Below are 14,081 nucleotides of genomic sequence, written 5' to 3'. Positions count from 1 at the left end.
TGAGAGGTAAATAAGATAGGAGCTGGTGTGGGACAGAGGTTTCAGGTTGACATGAGTAAGACTGGCTGGAGACAGAAAAGGGTTGTGGCAGGACATTTTGCTTGTGCAGGTGAGTGAAGGGAAGGCCTCTGTGTGAGCAGTGACAGCCCTGTGTGGCAAGGACCTGCTTCATCCCAGAGTGATCACACTTAGGGTGTCATGTTTGGATAGCCCCTAAGTTCAGACTCTACCTTTCAGGTCCCTGACATTGGTAAATGAAATGGCAGTTGTAAATGAAACCAATGGTTTTTAGACTGTTGTGAGTCATTCTGGCATTTCTTGCAGGAACTTGAGGGACTTCCACAGAAAGGTGGGGGAGCCAGGTGGGCAGGAGTCCTGGCTCTCTGTCCCGGTTCCACCAGAGCAGTGTCCTGCTATTCGCTTTATGAAATGGAGATTTCGTGTCTGATTTCATCAGGAAAGAAAGGGAATTCTGCTGCTATAAACCATCTTAAAGCCACTGAGCCAGATCAGTAAAATGCATGGCTGGAGTGAGTACTCATTATTCTAAATACACAACTTGTCTGTTACTACCATGACTACCAGACACCATGTATTCAATCCCTCTTAGATTGTGGAAGCTTTCCTGACATTAATTCTAATATTCACAACAACCCAGCAAGAGAGATAATAGTATTCTGATTTCACTGTGATTCAGAGAGATTAAATGACTTGCCCAAGGTCACATAGCCAATATTTAAACTATGTGGGTAGATGCATTGAGTCCTAAGACTTACAAAGTATTGACTGGACCTGTAGCTAGGCAGACAACATGGTGTGTGTTCTGTGAAAGTAGAGATGGGCTAGTGTCATCACGAGAGGAAACCACCAATGCAGGGCCATGGGGTACTCTTGGAGGAATGAGGCTGTAGGAGAAGATACAGGGCAGCTACACAGCTTCTTCTCCGTCTGTAGGACTGGGCTACCCCAGGCTCCAAGGAGTTCCTATCAGTGGAAATGGGGTTAGCAATGGAATGAGAGTGCTTAGTCTGTGAAGGTTAATCCCTGTTTAAATGGAGGTTGTCATGCCCGTCATCATGTGCCACCCTCCAAATCTCTGCGAGTAATTCCATATTTCAGAAATAAACAGCTGGGTGCTATTAATGTTTCCACATTGACTTTCATGAAAAAGTCATTTTCATTGCAAGATAGCCTCCCCAATTGTTTAAGGATGAAACTATGACACAATGTCCCCCAGATGGGGACAGGCGTTCCAACCCACCAAAAAGAAGTCTTCTAACTCCTTGGGGTGTCTCTTCAAGCAAAATTCCTTGAGTAGCCAAGGTTGAAGGAGTCAGTGCTGCCCTGAGCCTTGGGGGTGGATGGGAGGACCAGGTGTTTCCAGCAGGCTGCTGCCAAGTATGCAGAAATGGGCTCCCTGTTGAGTTTCTCCTGTTCCAGTGACTGGAGGGTCTCATTAGCCTGTGCACACTAATGGGTTTCTTTAGGGACAATAAGGTCCTTGGGGATGTGGAGGCTGGAGAGAAACTGGTAAAGCTGATGGAGTTTTTCAGGTTTCATGGAGTGCAGTTTGAATTTATCCCTCCCTCCCGGTGTAATCCCAGCTGCCTTAACAGCTTCTTCGTGTTTAGCATTTTTAAAATTTCTGCTGGAAGCCTTGACAACAGGGCATTTTGACTTCAGTATTAAGAGTGTGGACCCTGACATAAGCGTGCTAAAGGGAGAAAAGTGATACAGATGGGGAGCTGGGAAAGAATAACGCAACGCCTACAATAAGGAAGCCAACAAAATGTGCTAACTTAAACAGAAAGAGTATGGTCAGCAGTTTCCATCACTGAAATATATCAGGCTTGTCAGGGAGGCATGCAGGCCTCCCACCCGTAAGGCCTCTGTGGTCCCTCTCAGTATCTGCCTCCCAGTGTACCCCCTTTTCCTTTCTACTAGCCCCAGGAAGTTTTTAAAGGGCCACCCCTTTTAAAATGCTACTCCTCTTTCAAGATTCTGCTCCTTTTATTACTGAGGGAGGAATTTATCACCTCTGCTTCCTTCACAAAGAGGTCCTATTAGCACCCTGACCTGAACACCATTTAAATCAGACAATAGGATATTGCTGTACAATTTTCCTCTGGCTTCGTTATAAAGCCCAAGCTGCCTGTTCATTACAATAGCCCTTTCATCCTCAGTTATAAGATAAAACTCCTCGGTGTCTCTGGGACAAGGGATCTACAGCTCCTCTGGCTACATAGGGCCAGGTTAGCCCCATGACATGCTGGCACCTCACTGGTCCAGCCAGCGAGAGAGGTATGTGTGTGAAAGGGGGTTTATAGTGTTGGGGTGGGGACTCAGGGCTATTTAGCCAGCTAGCAGGACTTCAAGAATCCAAAGAGCAAATAATACTTGAATTAGTATGGGTAGCATCCTGGTTCTGGGTCATCCACCCACTCAGGACAAGATCAGAGCCAGAGGTGGAAGCATGCATGGTAAGCAGGACCGTCAACCTGGGAGAAGAAGCGAGGGCAGGTCTGGAAGTAAAGGACTGAGAGGCAGGGTTTCATTCTTCAGATACTCACTGAGGATCTATCACATGTCTGGCTCTGTGAGGGGACTTTCCATACCTGCCCTCATTGAACCCTCACCCGCAGAAGCTGCTTATAGATAAGGAGGCTGAGGTTCTCAGAAGCTAAAGTGCTTGCTCAGGATTACAGAGCAAAGTAAGGGACTGGGATTTGAACCCAAGACCTCTGACTCAGATTCAGGGCTCTGTCTAGTGCACTGTACTGCCTTTGCCCAGCTGCAGTGAGTCCCACAGAGTCACTATAAATCCTTGGTTACCTACCCCTTGATGTGTAGTTTCTTTCTTCTTTTTCTGCCATTTCTAGCAGCTATCCACCTAGGGGATTTATTCCTTCAGTAAGAAAGTGGCAATATGGAGGACTGCCTAAGCAGAATTCTCAATGGAATCTTGCACCATGAGGCACGGTTTAGACAGCACTCCTGAACATGCATTCCAGACATTTCTACTGTCTAATAAGTTAGTATGAATTTTCAGTCCCTGTGCTCTGTTTTTCTGTGACTCAAGTTATTCTCTGTTTCAAACTCCATTTCACTATCTGGCAGAAAATTTAATCTCAGTTCATGTGAGGTGAAGTTATTTAGTTCAGGCTTCTACTTGAGTTAATTCAAAGATTTTAATCCCTGACCCCACTCCCAACCTGAGTTGGCAGTGCTGCTGGGAGATCCAGGGGTCTTAGGTAGTGTCATAGCTTCAGGGGCAAGAGGATCAGGCCCCTGGCTGTTGGTACCTTTTCATTCTGTTACTCACTGAGGTGGGCAAAACTCCTTGTGCTCAGGCCTTGCCATCCTGCCACACTGGCATCTACCAGAGCACCAAGGCGCTAGCTGGCCTGCAGCCATGCAGTCCTCTCCGTTTCGGCTGTGTTGTCCCCGCATCAGGGTTTTAATATCTTTTCAGATTGGTTTTCTCCCTTCCCCCACACTTCTCTGGGGCACAGAGAGGGTTTACTGTTCTCCACACCTTTCCGGTCAGTGGGAAACCCAAAAGGCGTATTTTAGGTCTTCTCTGCTTCAACACCATCCCAATCATCTATGCCCAACTGCTGCCTGCCTGGTGGGGCGGGACGTTCTAGGAGGTTCATGCCGCTCAAGTCCAGTTGAGATGCAGGGCACCTAGGACACAAGGCAGAGGTCACTTCTCTGAAGTCCACACTGTTGTTTAAAGGTTCTGTTTCTTCATTTAAAGCAAGTCTTAGGGAGTTGTGGGAACATGCCGGAGCTCAAGAAGCTCCTCAGATACCACCACCAGCCCCTTCTCTTTTGCTTCCCTTCTCTTTTGCTTTCCTTCTCTTCAACCTCAGTTCAGAGAAACAAAAAAAAATCCTTTCTCAGGCATCAAGGAGAGAAAACTGGTTCTGCTTGTTCTTCCCAAGGAATCATGGCCAGCATCAGCCTTCCCTCTTGACAGCAGTGGGCCAGTGAGTGAGAGGGGAGAGGGGGACAGATGAAAATGAGGTGTGTTTGTAGGATCGCTAAAGGATGGTGATTGTAACTCACAAAATTGTCCTGTCCCAGTAAAATTGTTTAAACCTATGCAGTAGTAATGGCAGGTACTTTTCTAGTGCATACTATGTGCTAGGCACGAGATGCTGCCAGTATAATAACTTATTTCTTTCTCATGAATCCTATTTATTCTGTATATATTATTATTGTTTTAATTTTTAATGTTTGTGGGTACATAGTAGGTATATATATTTATGGGGCACATGAATGTTTAGATATAGGCATACAATATGAGATAAGCACATCATGGAGAATGGGGTGATTGCAAATATTTTATCCTTTGAGTTACAAACAAAAATATTTCTTTTAATGATTTAAAACTGTACAAATAAGTTATTCTTGACTATAGTAACCCTGTTGTGCTGTCAAATAGTATGTCTCATTCATTCTTTTTACTTTTTTTGTACCCATTAACCATCTCTCTTCCTCCCCAGCACCCTGCTACCCTTCCCAGCCTCTGGTAACCATCCTTCTACTCTCTCTGTCCTTGAGTTCAATTGTTTTAATTTTTAGATCCCACAAATAAGTGAGAACATGTGATATTTGTCTTTCTGTTCCTGGCTTATTTCACTTAATATAATGATCGCTAGTTCCATTCATGTTGTTGCCAATAACAGGCTCTCATTCTTTTTTACGGCTCAAGTACTCCATTGTGGATATGTACCACATTTTCCTTATCCATTCATCTGTTGATGGACATTTAGATTGCTTCCAAATCTTAGCTATTGTAAAAGCTATTGCAACAAACATAGGAGTGCAGATATCTCTTCGATATGCTGATTTCCTTTCTTTTGGGTATATACCCAGCAATGAGACTGCTGGAGCATATGGCAGCTCTATTTTTAGGATTTTGAGGAACTTCCAAACTGTTCTCCATAGTAGTTGTACTAATTTACATTCCCACCAACAGCATGTAAGGGTTCCCTTTTCTCCACATTCTCACCAGCATTTGTTATTACCTGTCTACAATCCATTTTAACTGGGGTGAGATGATATCTCATTGTGGTTTTCATTTGTATTTCTCTGATGATTAGTGATGTTGAGCACCTTTTCATATGCCTGTTTGCCATTTCTATGTCTTCTTTTGAGAAATATCTATTCAAATCTTTTGCCCATTTTTTGATTAGATTAGATTTTTTCCTAAAGAGTTGTTTGGGCTCTTTATATATTCTGGTTATTAATCCCTTATTAGATGGGCAGTTTGCAAATATTTTCTCTCACTCTGTATGTTGTCTCTTCACTTTGTTGGTTGTTTCTTTGCTCTGGAGAAGCTTTTAAACTTGATATAATCCCATTTGCCCCCTTTTAACTTCGGTTGCCTGTGCTTGTGGGGTATTGCTCAAGAAATTTTTGCCCAGACCAATGTCCTCGAGATTTCCACAATGTTTTCTTGTAGTAGTTTCATACTTTCAGGCCTTAGATTAAGTCTTTAATTCATTTTGATTTGATTTTTGCATATGGTGAGAGATACAGGTCTCTCGTCTATTTCTGCAGTAGTTTTATTCTTCTGCATATGGATATCCAGGTTTCCCAGCACCATTTATCGAGGAGACTGTCTTTTCTTCAGTGTATGTTCTTGGCACCTTTGTCGAAAATGTGTTCACTGTAGGTGTATGGATTTGTTTCTGGATTCTCTATTCTGTTCCATTGGTCTACATGTCTATTTTTATGCCAGTACCATGCTGTTTTGGTTACTGTAGCCCTGTAGTAACCAGAAGTAGTACTACAGTACTATAGCTGTGTAGTAATTTGAAGCCAGGTAATGTGATTCCCCCAGTTTTGTTCTCTTTGCTTAGGATGGCTTTGGCTATTCTGTTTGTCGTTGTTGTTGTTGTTGTTGTTGTTTGTTTGTTCGTTTTGTGGTTCCATACAAATTTTAGGATTTTTGTTCTATTTCTGTGAAGAATGTCATTGGTATTTTGATAGGGATTGCATTGAATCTGTAGATTGCTTTGGTGGTATGGACATTTTAACAATATTGATTCTTTCAATCCATAAAGATTGAATATTTTTTCCATTTTTTGTTCACTTTAATTTCTTTCATCTGTATCTTATAGTTTTCATTATAGAGATCTTTCACTTCTTTTTTTGCTGTTTACTTTTTTATTAGTACAGATAATATTATAGCTTACAAAATGAATTTCTAAGCTTTACTAGTTATGCTATAATCAGTAGATACTAAAATTTCCAAGAAATAAACAACTTTTTCTTCTTTCTATAACCTCTCCAATCTTTAAAACTTAACTGATAGTTAATGTACTATAAATAGTTCCAACATCATCAGATTGTTTTTGTGTTTTATATTTGCATGAAAGAACAATAATGATGAAACTCATTCCAATCATAATGTTTATGTTTAATACTGTGAGGAGTTGTACTTTTTATCAGCCCATTGAGCACTGAAGCTCAATTTGAGTGTACAGATCATACTGTCAAGACAAAATCATAACCTTTTAAATGTGTTGCTATATAGTATTAATGGCATTCTATCAAAATACCCTTGGGCATCAGAGTAGATCAATCTACTTTGGAGGTATGGACTGAAAATGTTTATAAAATGTTTTATTAAAATGATTAATAATGAAATATAAATAATTACAGATATTTTCATTGTTCTTTTTATACAGAAGATACACAGAAACTATGAAGCAGATTGACTTAGATCAAGGCCATACTATGTGTGTAATACAGTGGTATTATGATATAGATATAAGTGACTGTACTTAGTTTTGGTAGAGTGGTTGCCACAAAAATGTTTATCGTTTTGTTGACGAAGGTCATCACATAAAGGCCTGCTCATTTTTTAAACGGAGGTTGAGCTAATATTATAAGTGTGAATTTAAAAGACAACTTGATGGTCTGATAGGTTTAGATTGGGGAGGAGGCTGTATCCAGCAGAGAACAGCATAATGAAAGCACAAGGCACATACTGGGAATCAGGTTTAATTGTTCAGGATACCTGCCCATTGGTAAATAGCAAAATGCAAGGCTAAAATTCTGGGGTAACCTGGCTTGATAATGATATCTATATCTATATATCTCTCTCTCTCTATATATATATCACCTTCTGCCTATATATATATAGAGAGAGAGAGATGGAGTCTTGCTCTGTTGCCCAGGCTGGAGTTCAGTGGCACTATCTCCACTCACTGCAACCTCCACCTCCCTGGTTCAAGCAATTCTCCTGCCTCACACTCCTGAGTAGCTGGGATTACAGGCGCCCACCACCATGCTCAGTTAATTTTTGTATGTTTAGTAGAGACAAAGTTTCACTGTGTTGGCCAGGCTGGTCTTGAACTCCTGACCTCAAGTGATCTGCCCACCTTGGCCTCCCAAAGTGCTGGGATTGCAGGCATGAGCCACTGTGCCCAGCCAACAATGATAATTATGATGAGGAATTAGCCTTTTAAAGGTTAAGAAAGAGTCACTAAAGTATGATAAATGAAACTAGGAGCCATGGTTTGTTTCCAGTTTACCAGATTGGAAGTCAATGGGACTGTTGACATTGGGAAGAGAAAAGGCCTAGTTATCCCATTACTAGTAGCATCAAAAGACAGGGGCTGCAGCTACTACAAGCAGAACTGGGGATCTTAGCAGGAAGATGCGAGGTGATAAGTACAGAGCCTTTCTCTCTTCTCCATCCTGCCCTTATGCCACTGCCAACCTTTTACACTAAATAACTTCTCAGTCTACCTGAGCAAGAATACATTGCTTTGGATATGGCACATTAAGAAAATGAACATGCTTTTACAGCATGGGACACAATTCTTAACAGCATATATTAATTGCTGATGAATTTAGTCACAAGTTGAGAATTCTGTGTGTATTGCATTCCTTTTTTTATTATTATACTTTAAGTTCTAGGATACATGTGCACAATGTGCAGGTTTGTTACATATGTATACATGTGCCATGTTGTTTTGCTGCTCCCATTAACTTGTCATTCACATTAGGTATTTCTCCTAATGCTACCCCTCCCCCATTCTCCCACCCCACGACAGGCCCCGGTGTGTGATGTTCCCCACCCTGTGTCCAAGAGTTCTCATTGTTCAATTCCCACCTGTGAGTGAGAACATGTGGTGTTTGGTTTTCTGTTCTTGTGATAGGTTACAGAGAATGATGGTTTCCAGCTTCATCCGTGTCCCTACAAAGGACATGAGCTCATCCTTTTTTATGGCTGCATAGTATTCCATGGTGTATATGCACCACATTTTCTTAATCCAGTCTATAGTTGATGGACATTTGGGTTGGTTTCAAGTCTCTGCTATTGTGAATAGTGCCACAATAAACATATGTGTGCATGTGTCTTTATAGCAGCATGATTTAAGCTATATAAGCCTTCGGGTATATACCCAGTAATGAGATCGCTGGGTCAAATGGTATTTCTAGTTCTAGATCCTTGAGGAATCACCACACTGTCTTCCATAATGGTTGAACTACTTGACACTCCCACCAACAGTGTAAAAGCCTTCCTATTTCTCCACATCCTCTCCAACACCTGTTGCTTCCTGACTCTTTAATGATTGCCATTCTAACTGTGTGAGATGGTATCTCATTGTGGTTTTGATTTGCATTTCTCTGATGACTAGTGATGATGAGCATTTTTTCATGTGTCTGTTGGCTGCATAAATGCCTTCTTTTGAGAAGTGTCTGTTCATATCCTTTGCCCACTTTTTGATGGGGTTGTTTGATTTTTTCTTGTAAATTTGTTTAAGTTCTTTGTAGATTCTGGATCTTAGCCGTCTGTCAGATGGGTAGATTGCAAAACTTTTCTCCCATTCTGTAGGTTGCCTGTTCACTCTGACGGTAGTTTCTTTTCTGTGCAGAAGCTCTTTAGTTTAATTAGATCCCATTTGTCAATTTTGGCTTTTGTTGCCATTGCTTTTGGTGTTTTAGTCATGAAGTCTTCGCCCATGCCTATGTCCTGAATGATATTGCCTAGGTTTTCTAGGGTTTTTATGGTTTTAGGTCTAACATTTAAGTCTTTAATCCATCTTTAATTAATTTTTGCATAAGGCCTAAGGAAGGGATCCAGTTTCAGCTTTCTACATATGGCTAGCCAGTTTTCCCAGCACCATTTATTAAATAGGGAATCCTTTCCCCATTTCTTTTTGTCAGGTTTGTCAGGTTTGTCAAAGATCAGATGGCTGTAGATGTGTGGTGTTATTTCTAAGGCTTCTGTTCTGTTCCATTGGTCTACATCTCTGTTTTGGTACCAGCACCATACTGTTTTGGTTACTGTAGCCTTGTAGTATAGTTTGAAGTCAGGTAGTGTGATGCCTCCAGCTTTGTTCTTTTTACTTAGGATTGTCTTGGCTATGTGGGTTCTTTATTGGTTCCATATGAACTTTAAAGTAGTTTTTTCCAATTCTGTGAAGAAAGTCATTGGTAGCTTGATGGGGATGGCATTGAATCTATAAATTACCTTGGGCAGTATGGCCATTTTCACGATATTGATTCTTCCTATCCATGAGCATGGAATGTTCTTCCATTTGTTTGTGTCCTCTTTTATTTCATTGAGCAGTGGTTTGTAGGTCCTTCACATCCCTTGTAAGTTGGATTCCTAGGTATTTTATTCTCTTTGAAGCAATTGTGAATGGGAGTTCACTCGTGATTTGGCCCTCTGTTTGTGTGTTATTGGTGTATAGGAATGCTTGTGGTTTTTGCACACTGATTTTGTACCCTGAGACTTTGCTGAAGTTGCTTATCAGCTTGAGATTTTGGGCTGAGACGATGGGGTTTTCTAAATATACAATCATGTCATCTGCAAACAGGGACAATTTGACTTCCTCTTTTCGTAATTGAATACCCTTTATTTCTTTCTCTTGCCTGATTGCCCTGGCCAGAACTTCCAACACTAGTGGAATAGGAGTGGTTAGAGAGGGCATCCCTGTCTTGTGCCAGTTTTCAAAGGGAATGCTTCCAGTTTTTGCCCCCCAGTATGATATTGGCTGTGGGTTTGCCATAAATAGCTCTTATTATTTTTAGATACCTCCCATCAATACCTAGTTTATTGTGAGTTTTTAGCATGAAGGGCTGTTGAATTTTGTCAAAGGCCTTTTCTGCATCTATTGAGATAATCATGTGGTTTTTATCGTTGTTTTTGTTTACGTGATGGATCATGTTTATGGATTTGCATATGTTGAATCAGCCTTGCATCCCAGGGATGACGCCAACTTGATCTTGATGGATAAGCTTTTGATGTGCTTCTGAATTCAGTTTGCCAGTGTTTAATGAGGATTTTCGTATAGATGTTCATCAGGGATATTGGTCTAAAATTATCTTTTTTTGTTGTGTCTCTGCCAGGCTTTGGTATCAGGATGATGCTGGCCACATAAAACGAGTTAGGGAGGATTCCTTCTTTTTCTGTTGATTGGAATAGTTTCAGAAGGAATGGTACCAGCTCTTCTTTGCACCTCTGGTAGAATTCAACTGTGAATCCATCTGGTCCTGGGCTTTTTTTTGGCTGGTAGGCCATTGATTATTGCCTCAATTTCAGAGCCTGTTGTTGGTCTATTCAGGGATTCAACGTCTTCCTGGTTTAGTCTTGGGAGGGTGTACATTTCCAGGATTTATCCATTTCTTCTAGATTTTCTAGTTTACTTGCATAGAGGTGTTTATAGTATTCTCTGATGGTGGTTTATATTTCTGTGGGATCGGTGGTGATACCCCTTTTATCATTTTTTATTGCATCTATTTGATTCCTCTCTTTTCTTCTTTGTTAGTCTTGCTAGTGGTCTATCAATTTTGTTGATCTTTTCAAAAAACCAGCTCCTGGATTCATTGATTTTTTGAAGGGTTTTTTTGTGTCTCCATCTCGTTCGGTTCTGCTCTGATCTTAGTTATTTCTTGCCTTCTGCTAGCTTTTGAATTTGTTTGCTCTTGTTTCTCTAGTTCTTTTAATTGTGATATTAGGGTGTCAGTTTTAGATCTTTCCATCTTTCTCTTGTGGGCATTTAGTGCTATAAATTTCCCTCTACACACTGCTTTAAATGTGTTCCAGAGATTCTGGTACATTGTGTCTTTGTTCTCGTAGGTTTCAAAGAAAATCTTTATTTCTGCCTTCATTTCATTATGTACCCAGTAGTCATTCAGGAGCAGGTTGTTCAGTTTCTATGTAGTTATGTGATTTTGAGTGAGTTTCTTAATCCTGAGTTCTAATTTGATAGCACTGTGGTCTGAGAGACAGTTTGTTGTGATTTCTGTTCTTTTGCATTTGCTGAGGAGTGCTTTGTTTCCAACTATGTGGTCAGTTTTGGAATAAGTGTGATATGGTGCTGAGAAAAACGTATATTCTGTTGATTTGGAGTGGAGAGTTCTGTAGATGTATATTAGGTCTGCTTGGTGCAGAGCTGAGTTCAGGTCCTGGATATCCTTCTTAACCTTCTGTCTCATTGATCTGTCTAATATCAATAGTGGGGTGTTAAAGTCTCCCATTATTATTGTGTGGGAGTCTAAGTCTCTTTGTAGGTCTCTCAGGACTTGCTTTATGAATCTGCATGCTCCTGTATTGGGTGCATGTATATTTAGGATAGTTAGCTTCTTGTTGAATTGATCCCTTTACCATTATGTAACGGCCTTCTTTGTCTCTTTTGATTTTTGTTGATTTAAAGTCTGTTTTATCAGAGACTAGGATTGCAACCTGTGCTTTTTTTTGCTTTCCATTTGCTTGGTAGATCTTCCTCCATGCCTTTATTTTGAGCTTATGTGTGTCTCTGCATGTGAGATGGGTCTCCTGAATACAGCACACTGATGGCTCTTGACTCTCTTCAATTTGCCAGTCTGTGTCTTTTAATTGGAGCATTTAGTCCATTTACATTTAAGGTTAACGTTGTTATGTGTGAATTTGATCCTATCATTATGATGTTAGCTGGTTGTTTTGCCTGTTAGTTGATGCAGTTTCTTCCTAGCATGGATGGTCTTTACAATTTGATATGTTTTTGCAGTGGCGGGTACTGATTGTTCCTTTCCATGTTTAGTGCTTCTTTCAGGAGCTCCTGTAAGGCAGGCCTAGTGGTGACAAAATCTCTAAGCATTTGCTTGTCTGTAAAGGATATTATTTCTCCTTCACTTATAAAGCTTAGTTTGGCTGGATATGAAATTCTGGGTTGAAAATTCTTTTCTTTGAGAATGTTGAATATTGGCCCCCACTCTCTTCTGGCTTGTAGAGTTTCTGCCGAGAGATCTGCTGTTAGTCTGATGGGCTTCCCTTTGTGGGTAACCCGACCTTTCTCTCTAACTGCCCTTAGCATTTTTTTCTTCATTTCAACCTTGGTGAATCTGGCAGTTACATGTCTTGGAGTTGCTCTTCTTGAGGAGTATCTTTGTGGTGTTTTCTGTATTTCCTGAATTTGAATGTTGGCCTGCCTTGTTAGGTTGGGGAAGTTCTCCTGGATAATATCCTGCAGAGTGTTTTCCAACTTGGTTCCATTCTCCCCGTCACTTTGAGGTACACCAATTAAACGTAGATTTGGTCTTTACACATAGTCCCATATTTCTTGGAGGTTTTGTTCATTTCTTTTTTCTCTAAACTTCTCTTCTCACTTCATTTCATTCATTTGATCTTCAATTACTGATACTCTTTCTTCCACTGAATGAAGCTCATGCATGTGTCATGTCGTTCTTATGCCATGGTTTTCAGCTCCATCAGGTCATTAAGGTCTCCTCTACATTGTTTATTCTAGTTAGCCATTCGTCTAATCTTTTTTCAAGGTTTTAGCTTCCTTGTGATGGGTTCGAACATCCTCCTTTAGCTCAGAGAAGTTTGTTATTACCGACCTTCTGAAGCCTACTTCTGTCACTTCATCAAAGTCATTCTCTCTCCAGCTTTGTTCCATTGCTGGTGAGGAGCTGTGATCCTTTGGAGGAGAAGAGGTGCTCTGGTTTTTAGAATTTTCAGCTTTTCTGCTCTGGTTTCTCCCCATCTTGGTGGTTTTATCTACCTTTGGTCTTTGATGATGGTGACCTACAGATTGGGTTTTGGTGTGGACGTCCTTTTTGTTGATGTTGATGCTATTCCTTTCTGTTTGTTAGTTTTCCTTCTAACAGTCAGGTCCCTCAGCTGCAGGTCTGTTGGAGTTTGCTGGAGGTCCACTCCAGACCCTGTTTACCTAGGTGTCACCAGCGGAGGCTGCAGAACAGCAAATATTGCTGCCTGATCATTCCTCTGGAAGCTTCATCTCAGACGGGCACCTGGCTGTATGAGGTGTTAGTTGGCCGCTACTGGAAGTTGTCCCCCAGTTAGGCTAGACGGGGATCAGGGACCCACTTAAGGAGGCAGTCTGTCCATTCTTAGAGCTCAAACACCATGATGGGAGAACCACAGTTCTCTTCAGAGCTGTCAGACAGGGACGTTTAAGTCTGCAGAAGTTTCTGCTGCCTTTTGGTCACCTATGCCCTGCCCCCAGAGGTGGAGTCTACAGGGCCTCATTGAGCTGAGGTGGGATCCACCCAGTTTGAGCTTCCCAGCTACTTCATTTACCTACTCAAGCCTCAGCAATGGTAGATGCCCCTTCCATAGCCAAGCTGCCGCCTTGCAGTTCAGTCTTGGACTGCTGTGCTAGCAGTGAGCAAGGCTCTGTTGTCATGGGACCTGCTGAGCCAGGTGTGGAATATAATCTCCTGGGGTGCTGTTTGTTAAGACAGTTGGAAAAGCGCAGTATTTGGGTGGCAATGTCCCAATTTTCCAGGTATAGTCTGTTACAGCTTCCCTTGGCTAGGAAAGGGAAATCCCCTGACTCCTTGCACCTCCCGGGTGAGGCGATGCCCTGCCCTGCTTTGGCTCACCCTCCATGGGCTGCACCCACTGTCCAACCAGTCCCAATGAGATGAACCAGGTACCTCAGTTGGAAATGCAGAAAGCACCCATCTTCTGCATCAATTACAACTGGGAGCTGCAGACCAGAGCTGTTCCTATTCAGCCGTCTTGGAACAACTATCGAGATCTTTCACTTCTTTAGTTAATTCCTAGGTATTTAGTTTTATGTGTGGCTATTATAAGTGGG

The sequence above is a fragment of the Trachypithecus francoisi genome, unplaced genomic scaffold (genome assembly GCF_009764315.1).
Source record: "Trachypithecus francoisi isolate TF-2019V2 unplaced genomic scaffold, Tfra_2.0 Lachesis_group16, whole genome shotgun sequence".
Classification (NCBI taxonomy): Eukaryota; Metazoa; Chordata; class Mammalia; order Primates; family Cercopithecidae; genus Trachypithecus; species Trachypithecus francoisi.
The sequence above is the reverse complement of the archived record's forward strand: the minus strand, read 5'-3'. Positions refer to the sequence as shown.